The sequence below is a fragment of the Diuraphis noxia genome, unplaced genomic scaffold (genome assembly GCF_037042655.1).
Source record: "Diuraphis noxia isolate RWA-SAM2 unplaced genomic scaffold, SU_Dnox_SAM2 contig0004, whole genome shotgun sequence".
Lineage (NCBI taxonomy): Eukaryota > Metazoa > Arthropoda > Insecta > Hemiptera > Aphididae > Diuraphis > Diuraphis noxia.
This window is the reverse complement of record NW_028301714.1, coordinates 43,544,014-43,556,880: the sequence shown is the minus strand read 5'-3', so window position 1 is coordinate 43,556,880 and position 12,867 is coordinate 43,544,014.

Below are 12,867 nucleotides of genomic sequence, written 5' to 3'. Positions count from 1 at the left end.
TTTATTTTTGTGGACACAATTTTTAAACTTTAATAGCCACTTGCCACTAAGAAACATAATTTGATCATGATTTAATTATCCTTCTTTTATTTTTCTTGAGATTACATAATGCAGTCTTAATTATATATTCCAAGATTATAATATTTTCCAAATTTCTTTTTTGATCCTTAAGAATCATTTGCCTTCGGGCGCCAATACCCCCTTTCCATTTTTATTTTCAAAATATAGCTCTAGTTTATTTTTGTGGACACAATTTTTAATTTTTATTAGCCACTTGCCACTAAGAAACATAATTTTATCATGATTTAATTATCCTTCTTTTATTTTTCTTGAGATTACATAGTGCAGTCTTAATTTTGTATTCCAAGACTATAATATTTTCCAAATTTCTTTTTTGATCCTTAAGAATCATTTGCCTGCGGGCGCAAATACCCCCTTTCCATTTTTATTTCCAAAATATAGCTCTAGTTTGTTTTTGTGGACACAATTTTTAAACTTTATTAGCCATTAGCCACTAAGAAACATAATTTTATCATGATTCAATTATCCTTCTCTTATTATTCTTGAGAATACATAGTGCAGTCATCATTGTGTATTCCAAGACTATAATTTTTTTGAAATTTTCTTTTTGATCCTTAAAAATCTTTTGCCTGCGGGCGCGAATACACCCTTTCAATTTTTATTTTCAAAATATAGCTCTAGTTTATTTTTGTGGACACAATTTTTAAACTTTAATAGCCACTTGCCACTAAGAAACATAATTTGATCATGATTTAATTATCCTTCTTTTATTTTTCTTGAGATTACATAGTGCAGTCTTAATTATATATTCCAAGATTATAATATTTTCCAAATTTCTTTTTTGATCCTTAAGAATCATTTGCCTTCGGGCGCCAATACCCCCTTTCCATTTTTATTTTCAAAATATAGCTCTAGTTTATTTTTGTGGACACAATTTTTAATTTTTATTAGCCACTTGCCACTAAGAAACATAATTTTATCATGATTTAATTATCCTTCTTTTATTTTTCTTGAGATTACATAGTGCAGTCTTAATTGTGTATTCCAAGACTATAATATTTTCCAAATTTCTTTTTTGATCCTTAAGAATCATTTGCCTGCGGGCGCCAATACCCCCTTTCCATTTTTATTTTCAAAGTATAGCTCTAGTTTATTTTTGTGGACACAATTTTTAAACATTATTCATAGAAATTCATATTGAAGTCATCAGTGTATTTTTTTAGAATTTTTTCTAATTTTTCTTTTATTGCACTTCAAAACATAATTACCTGTAGGTGCCAAACCCCCCTTTCAATTTTTTTTTTACTTCTCATAACTAATTTGCCAATTGGTAAAGACACCCTCTTTCATTTATATTCTTTATATATAGTATTAATAAATCAATTTAAGAGTTTTGAGGTAACATACTGCAATCTACAGTGTGTATCCAACCCATATATTTTGTTTGAATTTTTTTTTATTCCCATTAAAAACCTTTTTCCAGCGAGCGCCAATACCCTCATTCTATCTTTTTTTTTTTAATAATGAAATTGATGAAGTGTCCTAATAACAAATATTCAAACAAAATGTTATATTTACTGTAATTTACTGTGGAAAATTTTCTACGGGAAATTTACTATGGGAGAAAAATTGTAATTTACAATGGAAAATTACTGCGGAAAAAAGTGAATTTACTAGGCAAAATTTACTATGGGAAAAAAGTGAAATTTACTACGGAAAATTTACTATGGGGAAAAAAAGTGAATTTACTATGAAAAATGTAATTTACCATGGGAAAAATGAAAATTACTGCGGAAAATTTACTATGGGAGAAAAATTGTAATTTACTACGGAAAATTTACTACGGAAAATGTAGTATGGGAAAAGTGAAAATTACTACGGAAAATTTAGTATTGGAAAAAAGTGAAATTTAATGCGGAAAATTTACTATGGGAAAAAGTGAAATTTACTACGGAAAATTTAGTATGGGAAAAGTGAAAATTACTGCAGAAAATTTACTATGGGGAAAAAAAGTGAATTTACTATGGAAAAAAATGAAATTTACTATGGGAGAAAAATTGAAATTTACTACGGAAAATTTACTATGGGAAAAAAGTGGAATTTACTGCGGAAAATTTACTATGGGGAAAAAAGTGAATTTACTATGGGAAAAAAGTGAAATTTACTATGGAACATTTACTATGGGGAAAAAAGTGAAATTTACTACGGAAAATTTACTATGGGAAAAATTGAAATTTACTTCGGAAAATTTACTATGGGAAAAAATTGAAATTTACTACGGAAAATTTATAATGGAAAAAATGAAATTTACTACGAAAAAACTGTAATTTACTATATTCTAGTTAAATTTTTCTATTGTAAATTAAATAATCTTCAGTAAATTTTACATAGGAAATTTTCATAGTTACATTTCCGTAGTTAATTACTTTTCCTTGATATGTATTTGCAACCACAGGTAAAAGTTTTTAAAGGAAGTAAAAAAATATACGGGATGCATACACACTGTAGACTGCAGTAAATAATCTCAATATAAATTTATAAGAATATAACATTTTCACTGAATGTTTGTAATAGGGGGACTTTTTCAATATTTCGAAAAAATATGGTCTTTGAATACACAACAAAGACTGCAGTATGTATTTTCAAAAATATAAATAAAATAAAAAATGAAGGATAATGGAATCATGATCAAATTATGTTTCTTAGTGGCAAGTGGCTATTAAAGTTTAAAAATTGTGTCCACAAAAATAAACTAGAGCTATATTTTGAAAATAAAAATGGAAAGGGGGTATTGGCGCCCGCAGGCAAATGATTCTTAAGGATCAAAAAAGAAATTTGGAAAATATTATAGTCTTGGAATACACAATTAAGACTGCACTATGTATTCTCAACAAAATCAAAAGAAGGTTAATTAAATCATGATAAAATTATGTTTCTTAGTGGCAAAAGGATTTTAAGGTTTAAAAATTGTGTCCACAAAAATAAACTAGAACTATATTTTGAAAATAAAAATTGAAAGGGGGTATTCGTGCCCGCAGGCAAAACATTGTTAAGGATCAAAAAGGAAATTTCGAAAAAATTATAGTCTTGGAATACACAATGATGACTGCACTATGTATTCTCAAGTAAAAAAAAAAAATAATAATAATTAAATCATGATAAAATTATGTTTCTTAGTGGCAAGTGGCTAATAAAGTTTAAAAATTGTGTCCACAAAAATAAACTAGAGCTATATTTTGAAAATAAAAATGGAAAGGGGGTATTGGCGCCCGCATGCAAATGATTCTTTAGGATCAATAAAGAAATTTGGAAAATATTGTAGTCTTGGAATACACAATTAAGACTGCACTATGTATTCTCAAGAAAAATAAAATAATAATAATTAAATCATGATAAAATTATGTTTCTTGGTGGCAAGTGGCTAATAAAGTTTAAAAATTGTGTCCACAAAAATAAACTAGAGCTATATTTTGAAAATAAAAATGGAAAGGGGGTATTGGCGCCCGCAGGCAAAACATTGTTAAGGATCAAAAAGGAAATTTGGAAAAAATTATAGTCTTGGAATACACTATTAAGACTGCACTATGTATTCTCAAGTAAAAAAAAAAAATAATAATAATTAAATCATGATAAAATTATGTTTCTTAGTGGCAAGTAGCTATTAAAGTTTAAAAATTGTGTCCACAAAAATAAACTGGAGCTATATTTTGAAAATAAAAATGGAAAGGGGGTATTGGCGCCCGCAGGCAAATGATTCTTAAGGATCAAAAAAGAAATTTGGAAAATATTATAGTCTTGGAATACACAATTAAGACTGCACTATGTAATCTCAAGAAAAATAAAAGAAGGATAATTAAATCATGATCAAATTATGTTTCTTAGTGGCAAGTGGCTATAAAAGTTTAAAAATTGTGTCCACAAAAATAAACTAGAGCTATATTTTGAAAATAAAAATGGAAAGGGGGTATTGGCGCCCGCAGGCAAATGATTCTTATGGATCAAAAAAGAAATTTGGAAAAAATTATTGTCTTGGAATACACAATAAAGACTGCACTATGTATTCTCAACAAAATCAAAAGAAGGTTAATTAAATCATGATAAAATTATGTTTCTTAGTGGCAAGTGGCTATTAAAGTTTAAATATTGTGTCCACAAAAATAAACTAGAGCTATATTTTGAAAATAAAAATGGAAAGGGGGTATTGGCGCCCGCAGGCAAATGATTCTTAAGGATCAAAAAAGAAATTTGGAAAAAATTATAGTATCAAAATACACTATGAAGACTGCACTATGTATTCTCAAGAATAATAAGAGAAGGATAATTGAATCATGATAAAATTATGTTTCTTAGTGGCTAATGGCTAATAAAGTTTAAAAATTGTGTCCACAAAAACAAACTAGAGCTATATTTTGGAAATAAAAATGGAAAGGGGGTATTGGCGCCCGCAGGCAAAAGATTTTTTAGGATCAAAAAGGAAATTTCGAAAAAATTATAGTTTTGGAATACACAATGATGACTGCACTATGTATTCTCAAGAAAAATAAAAGAAGGATAATTAAATCATGATCAAATTATGTTTCTTAGTGGCAAGTGGCTATTAAAGTTTAAAAATTGTGTCCACAAAAATAAACTAGAGCTATATTTTGAAAATAAAAATGGAAAGGGGGTATTGGCGCCCGCAGGCAAATGATTCTTAAGGATCAAAAAAGAAATTACGAAAAAATTATAGTATAAAATACACAAGACTGCACTATGTATTTTCAAGAATAAAAATTAAATAAAAAATGAAGGATAATGGAATCTTAATAAAATTATGTATTTTAGTGGAATTTGAATAATAAATTTTAAAAAATAAATGAGCTATATTTTGAAAATAAAAATGGAAAGGGGGTATTGGCGCCCGCAGGCAAATGATTCTTAAGGATCAAAAAAGAAATTTGGAAAATATTATAGTCTTGGAATACACAATTAAGAATGCACTATGTAATCTCAAGAAAAATAAAAGAAGGATAATTAAATCATGATCAAATTATGTTTCTTAGTGGCAAGTGGCTATAAAAGTTTAAAAATTGTGCCCACAAAAATAAACTAGAGCTATATTTTGAAAATAAAAATGGAAAGGGGGTATTGGCGCCCGCAGGCAAATGATTCTTATGGATCAAAAAAGAAATTTGGAAAAAATTATTGTCTTGGAATACACAATAAAGACTGCACTATGTATTCTCAACAAAATCAAAAGAAGGTTAATTAAATCATGATAAAATTATGTTTCTTAGTGGCAAGTGGCTATTAAAGTTTAAATATTGTGTCCACAAAAATAAACTAGAGCTATATTTTGAAAATAAAAATAGAAAGGGGGTATTGGCGCCCGCAGGCAAATGATTCTTAAGGATCAAAAAAGAAATTTGGAAAATATTATAGTCTTGGAATACACAATTAAGACTGCACTATGTAATCTCAACAAAATTAAAAGGAGGTTAATTAAATCATGATAAAATTATGTTTCTTAGTGGCAAGTGGCTATTAAAGTTTAAAAATTGTGTCCACAAAAATAAACTAGAGCTATATTTTGAAAATAAAAATGGAAAGGGGGTATTGGCGCCCGCAGGCAAATGATTCTTAAGGATCAAAAAAGAAATTTGGAAAAAATTATATTATTAAAATACACTATGAAGACTGCACTATGTATTCTCAAGAAAAATAAAAGAAGGTTAATTAAATCATGATAAAATTATGTTTCTTAGTGGCAAAAGGATTTTAAAGTTTAAAAATTGTGTCCACAAAAATAAACTAGAGCTATATTTTGAAAATAAAAATGGAAAGGGGGTATTGGCGCCCGCAGGCAAATGATTCTTAAGGATCAAAAAAGAAATTTGGAAAATATTATAGTCTTGGAATACACAATTAAGACTGCACTATGTAATCTCAAGAAAAATAAAAGAAGGATAATTAAATCATGATCAAATTATGTTTCTTAGTGGCAAGTGGCTATTAAAGTTTAAAAATTGTGTCCACAAAAATAATCTGGAGCTATATTTTGAAAATAAAAATGGAAAGGGGGTATTGGTGCCCGCAGGCAAATGATTCTTAAGGATCAAAAAAGAAATTTGGAAAATATTATAGTCTTGGAATACACAATTAAGACTGCACTATGTAATCTCAAGAAAAATAAAAGAAGGATAATTAAATCATGATCAAATTATGTTTCTTAGTGGCAAGTGGCTATTAAAGTTTAAAAATTGTGTCCACAAAAATAAACTAGAGCTATATTTTGAAAATAAAAATGGAAAGGGGGTATTGGCGCCCGCAGGCAAATGATTCTTATGGATCAAAAAAGAAATTTGGAAAAAATTATTGTCTTGGAATACACAATAAAGACTGAACTATGTGTTCTCAACAAAATTAAAAGAAGGTTAATTAAATCATGATAAAATTATGTTTCTTAGTGGCAAGTGGCTATTAAAGTTTAAATATTGTGTCCACAAAAATAAACTAGAGCTATATTTTGAAAATAAAAATGGAAAGGGGGTATTGGCGCCCGCAGGCAAATGATTCTTAAGGATCAAAAAAAAAATTTGGAAAAAATTATAGTATTAAAATACACTATGAAGACTGCACTATGTATTCTCAAGAATAATAAGAGAAGGATAATTGAATCATGATAAAATTATGTTTCTTAGTGGCTAATGGCTAATAAAGTTTAAAAATTGTGTCCACAAAAACAAACTAGAGCTATATTTTGGAAATAAAAATGGAAAGGGGGTATTCGCGCCCGCAGGCAAAAGATTCTTAAGGATCAAAAAAGAAATTTGGAAAAAATTATAGTATTAAAATACACTATGAAGACTTCACTATGTATTCTCAAGAAAAATAAAATAATAATAATTAAATCATGATAAAATTATGTTTCTTAGTGGCAAGTGGCTATTAAAGTTTAAAAATTGTGTCCACAAAAATAAACTAGAGCTATATTTTGAAAATAAAAATGGAAAGGGGGTATTGGCGCCCGCAGGCAAAAGATTCTTAAGGATCAAAAAAGAAATTTGGAAAAAATTATAGTATTAAAATACACTATGAAGACTTCACTATGTATTCTCAAGAAAAATAAAATAATAATAATTAAATCATGATAAAATTATGTTTCTTAGTGGCAAGTGGCTATTAAAGTATAAAAATTGTGTCCACAAAAATAAACTAGAGCTATATTTTGAAAATAAAAATGGAAAGGGGGTATTGGCGCCTGCATGTAAATGATTCTTAAGGATCAATAAAGAAATTTGGAAAATATTATAGTCTTGGAATACACAATTAAGACTGCACTATGTATTCTCAACAAAATTAAAAGAAGGTTAATTAAATCATGATAAAATTATGTTTCTTAGTGGCAAAAGGATTTTAAAGTTTAAAAATTGTGTCCACAAAAATAAACTAGAGCTATATTTTGAAAATAAAAATTGAATGGGGGTATTCGCGCCCGCAGGCAAAACATTTTTAAGGATCAAAAAGGAAATTTCGAAAAAATTATAGTCTTGGAATACACAATGATGACTGCACTATGTATTCTCAAGAAAAATAAAATAATAATAATTAAATCATGATAAAATTATGTTTCTTAGTGGCAAGTGGCTATTAAAGTTTAAAAATTGTGTCCACAAAAATAAACTAGAGCTATATTTTGAAAATAAAAATGGAAAGGGGGTATTGGCGCCCGCAGGCAAATGATTCTTAAGGATCAAAAAAGAAATTTGGAAAATATTATAGTCTTGGAATACACAATTAAGACTGCACTATGTAATCTCAAGAAAAATAAATGAAGGATAATTAAATCATGATCAAATTATGTTTCTTAGTGGCAAGTGGCTATTAAAGTTTAAAAATTGTGTCCACAAAAATAAACTGGAGCTATATTTTGAAAATAAAAATAGAAAGGGGGTATTGGCGCCCGCAGGCAAATGATTCTTAAGGATCAAAAAAGAAATTTGGAAAATATTATAGTCTTGGAATACACAATTAAGACTGCACTATGTAATCTCAAGAAAAATAAAAGAAGGATAATTAAATCATGATCAAATTATGTTTCTTAGTGGCAAGTGGCTATTAAAGTTTAAAAATTGTGTCCACAAAAATAAACTAGAGCTATATTTTGAAAATAAAAATGGAAAGGGGGTATTGGCGCCCGCAGGCAAATGATTCTTAAGGATCAAAAAAGAAATTTGGAAAAAATTATAGTATTAAAATACACTATGAAGACTGCACTATGTATTCTCAAGAAAAATAAAATAATAATAATTTAATTATGATAAAATTATGTTTCTTAGTGGCAAGTGGCTAATAAAGTTTAAAAATTGTGTCCACAAAAATAAACTAAAGCTATATTTTGAAAATAAAAATGGAAAGGGGGTATTGGTGCCCGCAGGCAAATGATTCTTAAGGATCAAAAAAGAAATTTGGAAAATATTATAGTCTTGGAATACACAATTAAGACTGCACTATGTAATCTCAAGAAAAATAAAAGAAGGATAATTAAATCATGATCAAATTATGTTTCTTAGTGGCAAGTGGCTATTAAAGTTTAAAAATTGTGTCCACAAAAATAAACTAGAGCTATATTTTGAAAATAAAAATGGAAAGGGGGTATTGGCGCCCGCAGGCAAATGATTCTTAAGGATCAAAAAAGAAATTTGGAAAAAATTATTGTCTTGGAATACACAATAAAGACTGCACTATGTATTCTCAACAAAATTAAAAGAAGGTTAATTAAATCATGATAAAATTATGTTTCTTAGTGGCAAGTGGCTATTAAAGTTTAAATATTGTGTCCACAAAAATAAACTAGAGCTATATTTTGAAAATAAAAATGGAAAGGGGGTATTGGCGCCCGCAGGCAAATGATTCTTAAGGATCAAAAAAAAAATTTGGAAAAAATTATAGTATTAAAATACACTATGAAGACTGCACTATGTATTCTCAAGAATAATAAGAGAAGGATAATTGAATCATGATAAAATTATGTTTCTTAGTGGCTAATGGCTAATAAAGTTTAAAAATTGTGTCCACAAAAATAAACTGGAGCTATATTTTGAAAATAAAAATAGAAAGGGGGTATTGGCGCCTGCATGTAAATGATTCTTAAGGATCAATAAAGAAATTTGGAAAATATTATAGTCTTGGAATACACAATTAAGACTGCACTATGTATTCTCAAGAAAAATAAAATAATAATAATTAAATCATGATAAAATTATGTTTCTTAGTGGCAAGTGGCTATTAAAGTTTAAAAATTGTGTCCACAAAAATAAACTAGAGCTATATTTTGAAAATAAAAATGGAAAGGGGGTATTGGCGCCCGCAGGCAAATGATTCTTAAGGATCAAAAAAGAAATTTGGAAAATATTATAGTCTTGGAATACACAATTAAGACTGCACTATGTAATCTCAAGAAAAATAAATGAAGGATAATTAAATCATGATCAAATTATGTTTCTTAGTGGCAAGTGGCTATTAAAGTTTAAAAATTGTGTCCACAAAAATAAACTGGAGCTATATTTTGAAAATAAAAATAGAAAGGGTGTATTGGCGCCCGCAGGCAAATGATTCTTAAGGATCAAAAAAGAAATTTGGAAAATATTATAGTCTTGGAATACACAATTAAGACTGCACTATGTAATCTCAAGAAAAATAAAAGAAGGATAATTAAATCATGATCAAATTATGTTTCTTAGTGGCAAGTGGCTATTAAAGTTTAAAAATTGTGTCCACAAAAATAAACTAGAGCTATATTTTGAAAATAAAAATGGAAAGGGGGTATTGGCGCCCGCAGGCAAATGATTCTTAAGGATCAAAAAAGAAATTTGGAAAAAATTATAGTATTAAAATACACTATGAAGACTGCACTATGTATTCTCAAGAAAAATAAAATAATAATAATTTAATCATGATAAAATTATGTTTCTTAGTGGCAAGTGGCTAATAAAGTTTAAAAATTGTGTCCACAAAAATAAACTAAAGCTATATTTTGAAAATAAAAATGGAAAGGGGGTATTGGTGCCCGCAGGCAAATGATTCTTAAGGATCAAAAAAGAAATTTGGAAAATATTATAGTCTTGGAATACACAATTAAGACTGCACTATGTAATCTCAAGAAAAATAAAAGAAGGATAATTAAATCATGATCAAATTATGTTTCTTAGTGGCAAGTGGCTATTAAAGTTTAAAAATTGTGTCCACAAAAATAAACTAGAGCTATATTTTGAAAATAAAAATGGAAAGGGGGTATTGGCGCCCGCAGGCAAATGATTCTTAAGGATCAAAAAAGAAATTTGGAAAAAATTATTGTCTTGGAATACACAATAAAGACTGCACTATGTATTCTCAACAAAATTAAAAGAAGGTTAATTAAATCATGATAAAATTATGTTTCTTAGTGGCAAGTGGCTATTAAAGTTTAAATATTGTGTCCACAAAAATAAACTAGAGCTATATTTTGAAAATAAAAATGGAAAGGGGGTATTGGCGCCCGCAGGCAAATGATTCTTAAAGATCAAAAAAGAAATTTGAAAAAAATTATAGTATTAAAATACACTATGAAGACTGCACTATGTATTCTCAAGAATAATAAGAGAAGGATAATTGAATCATGATAAAATTATGTTTCTTAGTGGCAAGTGGCTATTAAAGTTTAAAAATTGTGTCCACAAAAATAAACTGGAGCTATATTTTGAAAATAAAAATAGAAAGGGGGTATTGGCGCCCGCAGGCAAATGATTCTTAAGGATCAAAAAAGAAATTTGGAAAATATTATAGTCTTGGAATACACAATTAAGACTGCACTATGTAATCTCAAGAAAAATAAAAGAAGGATAATTAAATCATGATCAAATTATGTTTCTTAGTGGCAAGTGGCTATTAAAGTTTAAAAATTGTGTCCACAAAAATAAACTAGAGCTATATTTTGAAAATAAAAATGGAAAGGGGGTATTGGCGCCCGCAGGCAAATGATTCTTAAGGATCAAAAAAGAAATTTGGAAAATATTATAGTCTTGGAATACACAATTAAGACTGCACTATGTAATCTCAAGAAAAATAAAAGAAGGATAATTAAATCATGATCAAATTATGTTTCTTAGTGGCAAGTGGCTATTAAAGTTTAAAAATTGTGTCCACAAAAATAAACTGGAGCTATATTTTGAAAATAAAAATAGAAAGGGGGTATTGGCGCCCGCAGGCAAATGATTCTTAAGGATCAAAAAAGAAATTTGGAAAATATTATAGTCTTGGAATACACAATTAAGACTGCACTATGTAATCTCAAGAAAAATAAAAGAAGGATAATTAAATCATGATCAAATTATGTTTCTTAGTGGCAAGTGGCTATTAAAGTTTAAAAATTGTGTCCACAAAAATAAACTAGAGCTATATTTTGAAAATAAAAATGGAAAGGGGGTATTGGCGCCCGCAGGCAAATGATTCTTAAGGATCAAAAAAGAAATTTGGAAAAAATTATTGTCTTGGAATACACAATAAAGACTGCACTATGTATTCTCAACAAAATTAAAAGAAGGTTAATTAAATCATGATAAAATTATGTTTCTTAGTGGCAAGTGGCTATTAAAGTTTAAATATTGTGTCCACAAAAATAAACTAGAGCTATATTTTGAAAATAAAAATGGAAAGGGGGTATTGGCGCCCGCAGGCAAATGATTCTTAAGTATCAAAAAAAGAAATTTGGAAAAAATTATAGTATTAAAATACACTATGAAGACTGCACTATGTATTCTCAAGAATAATAAGAGAAGGATAGTTGAATCATGATAAAATTATGTTTCTTAGTGGCTAATGGCTAATAAAGTTTAAAAATTGTGTCCACAAAAATAAACTAGAGCTATATTTTGAAAATAAAAATGGAAAGGGGGTATTGGTGCCCGCAGGCAAATGATTCTTAAGGATCAAAAAAGAAATTACGAAAAAATTATAGTATAAAATACACAAGACTGCACTATGTATTTTCAAGAATAAAAATTAAATAAAAAATGAAGGATAATGGAATCTTAATAAAATTATGTATTTTAGTGGAATTTGAATAATAAATTTTAAAAAATAAATGAGCTATATTTTGAAAATAAAAATGGAAAGGGGGTATTGGCGCCCGCAGGCAAATGATTCTTAAGGATCAAAAAAGAAATTTGGAAAATATTATAGTCTTGGAATACACAATTAAGAATGCACTATGTAATCTCAAGAAAAATAAAAGAAGGATAATTAAATCATGATCAAATTATGTTTCTTAGTGGCAAGTGGCTATAAAAGTTTAAAAATTGTGCCCACAAAAATAAACTAGAGCTATATTTTGAAAATAAAAATGGAAAGGGGGTATTGGCGCCCGCAGGCAAATGATTCTTATGGATCAAAAAAGAAATTTGGAAAAAATTATTGTCTTGGAATACACAATAAAGACTGCACTATGTATTCTCAACAAAATCAAAAGAAGGTTAATTAAATCATGATAAAATTATGTTTCTTAGTGGCAAGTGGCTATTAAAGTTTAAATATTGTGTCCACAAAAATAAACTAGAGCTATATTTTGAAAATAAAAATGGAAAGGGGGTATTGGCGCCCGCAGGCAAATGATTCTTAAGGATCAAAAAAGAAATTTGGAAAATATTATAGTCTTGGAATACACAATTAAGACTGCACTATGTAATCTCAACAAAATTAAAAGAAGGTTAATTAAATCATGATAAAATTATGTTTCTTAGTGGCAAGTGGCTATTAAAGTTTAAATATTGTGTCCACAAAAATAAACTAGAGCTATATTTTGAAAATAAAAATGGAAAGGGGGTATTGGCG